The sequence below is a fragment of the Engraulis encrasicolus genome, chromosome 21 (genome assembly GCF_034702125.1).
Source record: "Engraulis encrasicolus isolate BLACKSEA-1 chromosome 21, IST_EnEncr_1.0, whole genome shotgun sequence".
NCBI lineage: Eukaryota > Metazoa > Chordata > Actinopteri > Clupeiformes > Engraulidae > Engraulis > Engraulis encrasicolus.
In genome coordinates this window covers 34094630-34103702 of record NC_085877.1, presented here as the reverse complement: position 1 = coordinate 34103702, position 9073 = coordinate 34094630, and the positions used below count along the sequence as shown (strand labels likewise).

Below are 9073 nucleotides of genomic sequence, written 5' to 3'. Positions count from 1 at the left end.
GACAATGGGAGTTGGAGTTTCCCAGGTTGTCTTTCACTTTGAAGCCCACCCCATAGTGAGTGGCTTAACCCCACACCTCCTCTTCCCCAACCCTTCCCCTGAAGAGGAAAGACTAGTTACCCACTTCTCTGTTACAAATTGCTATGAGCTTCGAGCATCGCTATGAACAGCTGGGAAACACTGCCTTAACCCCCCCCATACCCCCCCCCCCCCCACACACACACACACACACACACAGTTTCTCTGTTAATAATGGCTATGAGCTACGGCTGAGTTTCTAACCCCCCACATCCAAACCCCCCGCCCCCTGGTGAGCTATCTGTGACGGTGCCCAATTCATTATGTATTGTTATGAGCAATGGGTTTGGTTGTGAATGGTTATGAGTAACCACTGGCTGAGCAACCACCCCACCCCCCACTCCCCCCACCCCCTCGCCTGAAGAGACCATGGAGGGAACACTAGTTTTTCCACTTCTCTGCAAGACCTGGAAGAATAAGTTCTTCTACCAGAGACCCAGGGCACGGTTTCAAAAAGTGTGATTGCCACCTTTCCTTCTTGTGCACTGAAAATGTGTCCACGGGTCTGTTGTATAAAGTCTCTCTCATGTGCTCTCGTAACCAACGGCCATTGTGTTGACAGAGTGGAAGCAAAAGAGTGGTTTATTTTTATATTGCTTGATTTTTTTTCTTGCTTTTTACACTTAATGGTGGCGAGTGCACCAACAAACAAGCACCAAGGGGAAGCAGTGGAGAGGAGAAATGCTAGAAACGCTCGCTGCCTTTTGTTGAACTCTGTGCCAGCCAAACGAGCAGCTTGGATTGTTTTGGTGTTAACTTTCAAAGGAGTAGTTTGGGTCATTGTTGTTTTTTTGTCTTTGTGTGTGTCTGTGTGTGTGTGTGTGTGTGTGTGTGTGTGTGTGTGTGTGTGTGTGTGTGTGTGTGTGTGTGTGTGTGTGTGTGTGTGTGTGTATTTGTGTGTGTGTGTGTGTGTGTGTGTGTGCAGGTGTGTGTGTGTGTGTGTGTGTGTGTGTGTGTGTGTGTGTGTGTGTGTGCTTGTGTGTGTGTGTGTTTGTGGGTATGCGTGTGTGTGTGTGTGTGTGTGTATGCGTGTGTGTGTGTGTGTGCGTGCGTGTGTGTGTGTTCATCTGTGACTTTGTGTGCATGTTTTGTGTCTCTGTGTGTGTTGCGTGGGTCGCTGTTCAAAATGAACTTTTTTTTTTCACAACATGCGACTCTGTTGTAAGGAGGATGAGGCACCATGCACCAACACCAAACTCTCTGTCGGCTCGTTCTGTCTCGGTTGGACTTGTGGAGCTGCTGGCCCCTTTTTAAGACCCAATTATCCATGGCCTTCTGTTGTGTTGCTACATCGCAACATCACTTGCCAGCCATCGGACCTACGGTAGGTGTCCTTTTCTTCCCGTCCAATATGTGTTGGACGAGCCTCGATGTACAGACACGTTGGGCACTTCTTTTGTTTTCACACATTTGTATTTTTTTTCCTCCCTCTCTCTCTCTCACTCTCTCTCTCCCTCACACTCTCTAATGTTTGACCAACTGTGGCCAGATCGCATTTTTGGCCAACTCCACTCGATGGAGTGCCTCAGTGGTGCGTGCCTGCGTCCCTGCGTGCCTGCGCATGTGAGTGTGAGCAGCTCAATAGAGCATTGTAGGGAAGAGAGGAAGAAAATGGACTGCACTCCCACGTGCCAAAGCGCTAATGGAGGTTGAGAAAGAACCAAGCACACCATTGAATACCACTGATAAACAACATGCCATGGAATCGCATGGAGAGGTGTACAACACAGCACAACACAGCACAGCACATCACAGCACAACACAACACAGAAAGCTGACAGCACAAGTCAAAGAGAACAGAGAGAAGGTGGAAGGTGCTCCCAAAATGTAGCTTAGTCTCTCGTGTGTGTGTGTGTGTGTGTGTGTGTGTGCGTGTGTGTGCGTGTGTGTGTGTGTGTGTGTGTGTGTGTGTGTGCGCGTGTGTGTGTGTGTGTGTGTGTGTGTGTGTGTGTGTGTGTGTGTGTGTGTGTGTGTGTGTGTGTGTGTGTGTGTGTTGTCAGAGATATTGAGAGAGATATTTGATATTTCAAACCCCTCTATTGAACCAACCATGGTCCACACATCCAGAGAGAGAGAGAGAGAGAGAGAGAGAGAGAGAGAGAGAGAGACAGAGAGAGAAAGAGAGGGGCAGAGAGTATGTGTGAAAGAGTAGAAGGACAGAGAAATGTATACTGTATGGAAAGAGAAGAGAGGATTGTGTCTCTTTACCTGAATTGAACGTCTATGAAAAACACCTTCTCCTTCTATAAAAACATGGTATGATGGTAAAGCCTGAATTACACTGACAAGAAAGTAAAGAAATACTACCGGTCCAGTCTCCGTTTTTAATTGCTTTCCCTCCAAGCTTATTGTGTGTGTGGAGCTGGCCCAAGATGTGAGGCAACGTTTCATTTCTCAATAAAATGAAATTCACAAAGCTACAACAAGTTACAAAGGATGCAGACTCACTGTAATTATACACTATTTCATTTCAATTCTAGTCATTATCTTCAAGCATGAATAAATGTGACATTTATCAAGAGGTGCACATTATCAAAAAAAATTGCAGGTGTGTGTGAAGTGGAATAAATAAATAAGACAGATTTTCCAAAGAGAGAGAGAGAGAGAAAGAGATAGGGATTGACAGACACCAAGGAAAGGTTACACAGGTTTACCTGCAGTGAATATTTTTTTTTATTACATTTTATATTACTTCCAAAGCTGATTGTTTCATCTTTCCATACATGTATAAGTGGCCTGATTTAGTTTATCATGCGGATGTAGTCACCATCAGAGAGAAAGAGACAAAGAGAAAGAGAGGCATTTGCGTTCAAACTAGCTCGCATTGTGGCCGTGCGGCTGGTTGCGGCTGGAAATGCTTCACAAACCTAAAATAGAAATGTGCTTTCACGTGACGGTAAAAAGAGACGTTAATTTATGGCGCTGCACACCTTCCTTTACTCTAAGTGGGAAGATTTACCTTATAACAGTGTCCTCAGGGAGCCCTGCAGCCCTACATCCGCCCAAGTCGATATTTATAATGGGGGGAATCTGTGCATCTGAATTAGGCCAAGAGACAGGTGTTTTAAATTGCAACGGACTGGACGGGAGGAGGGTATGAGAGGGAGACACAAGGAGAGGTAGTCGGAAACACACACCACATCCACACTTGTGTGCGCTCGCTGTTCTGATAGATGCATACAGTATATTCTGTAGGCCTATGTATTTGCAAGCACACACATGTATGCACACATGTCCAAACAGATGTGCACCCACACAAGTGCGTACACACACACACGCACACATACACACACACATACACACACACACACACACACACACACACACACACACACACACACACACACACACACACACACACACACACACACACACACACACACACACACACACACACACACACACACACACACACACACACAGGGCTGCCGCTAGGCATAAGCAGAGTGCTTAGGGCCTCAAGCACTTTGGCTCAAAAATTGGGGCCTCCTAAATTGAGATCAATTAAAAAAAAAAACATATCATTATTAGCATTTGATCTTGAGGAGGGTCTCCTAACCAGTTATGCTTGGGGCCTCCAAAACCTTAGCAGCGGCCCTGCACACACACACACACACACACACACACACACACACACACACACACACACGCATGCACGCACGCACGCACACACACACACACGCACGTGCACGCACGCACACACACACACACACACACACACACACACACACACACACACACACACACACACACACACACACACACACACACACACACACACACACACACACACAGAGTGAGATAATTCCTAGAGTTATCTGGCCAGTGTGGCATACTAATGTATGGTAATTGGGGTCCTTTCAGGGGGTGTAGATGCGTTGTGACTATTCTTAGCCACCAAGACTTACTTACCGGAGGCCAATGGCACTGTGCTCAGGAGCAGGTTAAAAAGTAAACACATTGAGACCTCCCTGCAAAAATCGATCGGGCAGATCACCGTAGACCAAAAAGAAAACTCTCGCAGTAAACACAGTGAACTCTCCTAGGGACACCTACACTGAAAGAAAATATTCGTTGGATCTACATGATTTTAATGTGTACATCGGTCCCACACAATCCAATTGTGTAAGGTCAACATGATTTCTTCCCCTATATTTATTGTGTAAGGTTTAAGTGATTTTATCACCTTAAACGGAGGTGATTGGATCACCTCAACCTAACACAACTTATTCATGTTCCAGCCTCATAAAAATGTGTTGGAACAATGTGATTTTTTTAAATTGTCACAAAATGTTTTTTTTCACCTAAATCAGAGGTGATGAAATCACTTTAATCCTAAACAATTAATTGGTATTCCATTAACCAGAAAATATGTTGGAAGAACACAAAACTTTGACATAGTTTGAAAGTATTTTTTTCATGTTTATTGAAGGTGATGGAATCATGCATACAGCTACATTTCAGTAACATGATTCTTTAGTCTCAATCCACCCCCCAAAAAAAAAAAAAAAAAGTAAATAAAAAAATAAAAAATATGGTAAAAATATTAGGTCTAGGCTATACAAATGCATTGCAGATCACAATTTGATGTACAGGCATGTGCAAACAAAAACAAAAAAGGAGTAAGAATTCTGTGATTAAATGTATTGACTTTCACTGTACGCATGTAAAATGCACACAGATATACAAAACATAAGGACAGTCACAAATAACTGCTACTCTTAGACCAATCAACGAGCAGGAAATACAACGAGCAGAGTCTGTGAACAAAAAGAAAGTCCAATTCGCTTTAAAGGTGCACTGTGTATTATTTTCAGTAGTTTATTTTGAGATTTCATGCTGCCCATGCACAAATGTTGCATTTTTCATGAATATTTACCACCACCAAACTTTAAGTTGTCGTTATGACTGGGGAAATTGCTCTTTCCATACATGAAAGGGGGAGGAGGAAAGAGAGGAATCTTCTCCACTGGCTGTCATTTTGAATTTCTAGAAATACAGATTTTTAGTAAACTTACTGAACTTTGGTCATACTAACACATTTTCGTTTATTACTAAGTAAATATTCATGAAAAGGACACAGTTGGTAATAGGCAGCACCGTTTCAATGTGAAGCATAGTTGCCTACTCTGGTCACAATCCTACACAGTGCACCTTTAAGAAAATAATTTATTTGGTTGCTGTGAAAAAGTGCTCTCTGGCTGGATTAGCATCCATGTGCACACATCGGACACAAATAAAATTCACTCTACATACAGTTCTTTTAGCTCATTGACTAAGTGCATTAGTCCACACTTGTAGGTGTGCGTGTGTGCGTTCATGCGCGTATACTGTATGCATGTGGGCGTGCATCTGGCAGTCCACCATTCATTTGGTTGTCCTCTTTGTGGACCACATTTGTGTTATTACCCAGTCTTATTTAAGTCTAGTCTTGGTATTTTGTTTGTCTTTAGTTTGGGTCAAAATCAACACAGTATGTACAAAACATATGCACACTCAAGTACTATTCTTAAACCAGCAAGGAGCTGGAAGTGCATACAAGCAAATTGATCTCTAGAAAAAAGGTACATTTCACTTAAATTAACAAAAATAACTGCTGTTTTTTAGTTGCTGAAAAAAAGAGTCCTTTCCGATTGGGTGTCACGTGTGTGACAGACATACACTAAAACTGACAATGTCCTAAGGGTGGGATGCCCAATCTTCTGTCAGAGCAGATTCCAATAGTGATGTCTTCAATTGCTTCGTCTACGGCAACTTCATCCATGACCTATTCAACACAGACAAAAGTAAATAAACACAAATTAACCAAGCCATTTGAATTAACAAATACATCAACATTAAGCTGGGCAGTAGGTTAGTGCAAAGTCCAAAGCATGTCCTCTGTTCCACTGTCAAGATTCTCAGTTGTAATTCTGATGTGGGACCTGGATGATGATTTAACGCTGGTGTGAATTGGCCTGAGGTTGTCAAATACCAGAGCCAAAGCTGTGTAGTTGCCTTCATTCTGCAGGGATGTCAAACTCAAACCCAGGGCCAATTGTGACCCATGAAGTAATTTTATATGGCCTACAAGATCATTGCATAGCATGACAAGACTTTGACATGAAACTTGGTGTGTCACAGGAATACCAGTGGGCCCAGGCCAATGAAAAAAGTTCACTCTCATATGGAACAACACCCCAGGTCTACTGTGTCCTTGGCTGGGACCTACAAGGGGCTTGTAGTAGACAACCAGTGATGCCAATCCTCTATTTAAGGTGTTTCAGAGCACAGAGATGTAAGGATCAGTTCGTCTCAATTAAGAGAACAAGTTTCATTATGCATATACAGGTACGATATATACTGTTCCTTGCGAGGAGACTTTGAAGGAAAAGTCTACTGCATTTCTCTGCTCTCTGATATTCTCTGATCTGAGATGAATTGAGAACATCTCTGGCGTTTGTGCATGCGTGCAGTAATATGGCATGCAGGGCTTATCTGTCAAGGGGCTGAAATAAGAAGTTATTACAGTTTTCCCCATCTCAATAAGTTTCCCTGATAACTTAAGTGATTAAAAATAAAACATGCAATATTCTAGGCAGACATACAATGGGCAATATAATGAAAAGCGTAACACAGCTGGTGCACTCTGTGGACTCTGATTTCTACACCCCCCCCCCCCCCCCCCCCCCCCCCACCCACCCCCCACCCACCCACCCATCAGAGAGAAAAACATGTGTCAACAAAGTGCTCTGAGATATTATACACTTCATAGTAGTGCTCATTTTGTTTCTACATAGAAGATATTAATATTTCTTTTTGTTTAGCTGCACATGCATTGTGTAGTAAGTGTATTGTATGTATGTGTATTGTATAAGGAAACCGTGGGATAGCTTGCTCACTTTCAACTGAAGCCTCTCAATGTCATGTTGAGCATAGCACAATGCATACAAACTAACTAGTGTCACACTCCACACTGAGCGTGGGAACACCAGGGAGGTAGTCATCAACACTTCTCAGATCAGATCATCTTGTCTCAGATAACTCCAATTCTAGTACTAAGCAATAATCTAATATTCACTGGTCAGAGTATGACAAAATTTAAATATAAAAATTCGAGAAGCAGCTCCTATACCACTGGAATATTTAGTCACCCCCTTTCAGGTAACAGCTAATTTAAAGCAGGAGTCAAGTTGTTAAGGTGCACTGGGTAGGGTTGTGGCCAAAGTGAATGCTTTACCTTGTGGACTTGGAACAGTGCAGGGCATTGCAGTGGGACTGTGGTGATTCTTTTCAATTCAGCACTGATCTGAAAAGACATAAAGAGCCCAAAGGATTTAACAATCAAATAATTAACATTAGGAGAAAGCCACACACACATTCAAGAAAGGAGATAAAATGCTGTAATTCACAAATCAAAACATTTAAGACAATCCGAATTGAATGTCTTACCTTGCAAACTTTGAACAGTGCAGGCCACTGTGCCAGAAGTCCTCAGAAATGGTGCATCTTGTACAACTTAATGAAATGAAGAAAGAAAGAAAGAAAGAAAGAAAGAAAGAAAGAAAGAAAGAAAGAAAGAAAGAAAATGAGAACATTTGTAACCTGTGCAGCATGAGTTCTGGAAATAAACTACTTTAAAAAAAATCACTCTCTGCGCCTTTAAAATCACAGACTGTATCATGATCTGCTTCAATTGTCATGGTACATGTTGGTGAAATTCAGATTTCCAATATTGACGCCATGCATCCAGCCTAAAACCATGTCTGTCCCACTACCACTACTTGACCATGAGCATGGGACAGTTTACTTTGTACTACTCACTTGGTTAAGATCACACATGCTTGACACCATCCGAAAAAATGTGTTCATGTTGGTGTCATCAGACCACAGGACATGGTTCCAGCAATCCATATCTGAAGTCTGTTTGTCTCTGATGAAACCATGATGAACACGTTTGCTTTATATTGTTTCAAGCATGTGTGATAGTAGCCAAGGGAAGTATAAAGAAAATAGTCCCATGTCTACGGTCAAAAATGGTGGTGGGACTGATTTGTTTTGGGATTCTATGAATGGCATCAACATTGGGAAGCTGACTGCCACCAAAAGAAACATGCATATGAATGTACTGGTACCATGACTACTAAGGCAGATCATGATCCTCTCTATGGGGTTTTAACATGCATGGGTGTAACTCAATAGTAAAAAAGGCTTTCTGCTCAGGAACCATCAAGTAGACAGGCAAAAAATACAGAAACTTACATCAGCCAATTCAGCAACAGTTGCTTGGATTGCAGGGGAACTGTGGTTATTCTTTTGAATTCAGCACTGATCTGAAAAGGCATAAAGAGCCCAAAGGATTGACAAATCATAAACATTAGGGAAAAGACACACACACACACACACACACACACACACACACACACACACACACACACACACACACACACACACTATAAAAACAATATAAAAACCTTAAAGACAATCAGCATTGAATGTCTTACCTTACAGACTTCGAACAGTGCAGCAGAAGTCCTTAAAGAAAGAAAGAAAGAAAGAAAGAAAGAAAGAAAGAAAGAAGGAATTGGTGAGGTTAAGCATTTAATAAACAGCACAGGATTCGTGAATGAGGAGCATGCATTCTGTAAACTAGGCTACTTGTAAACAATGCTCCACTTAAAAGAGGAAGATATAGGCTAAGTAAAACGAGATAACAAGGCAGTGCATGCTTTGCATTGCACCATAAGTGCAAGTAAAAAAAAGTGATATGCACTTCAATAAATAGGATACTATTCCCACATGTTTCATCCAATTCCCTGTGCAAAGTTTAAATTCAGGTTATATGCACTCTATCTAGGTCGGTTGTTCTTTGACTTCGTGTGCAGGAAAGCTTACATTTGATTAATCTTCGGTTAAGACCACAAGTGCATGTGTGCATTAAACACCTGGGTTGGATAGTAAAAGAAAACTTTAAAAATAGAATACTTGGCTTAAAATGAACACACCGAAACGACGC

General features: G+C 42.1%; 1 long non-coding RNA gene across 1 annotated transcript in view; it reads right to left on the bottom strand.

The window, feature by feature from the left end:
* Positions 1 to 5677: 5677 nt before the first annotated feature.
* LOC134437169 (uncharacterized) overlaps positions 5678 to 9073 on the bottom strand; it is a 3906-nt gene continuing 510 nt past the window's right edge. Inside the window, exons 2-6 of the long non-coding RNA XR_010032337.1 lie at positions 8562 to 8592; positions 8320 to 8390; positions 7510 to 7575; positions 7298 to 7366; positions 5678 to 5845 (exon numbers count right to left, since the gene is read on the bottom strand). This is a non-coding gene — a long non-coding RNA (uncharacterized LOC134437169). The remainder of the gene's footprint in view (positions 5846 to 7297; positions 7367 to 7509; positions 7576 to 8319; positions 8391 to 8561; positions 8593 to 9073) is intronic.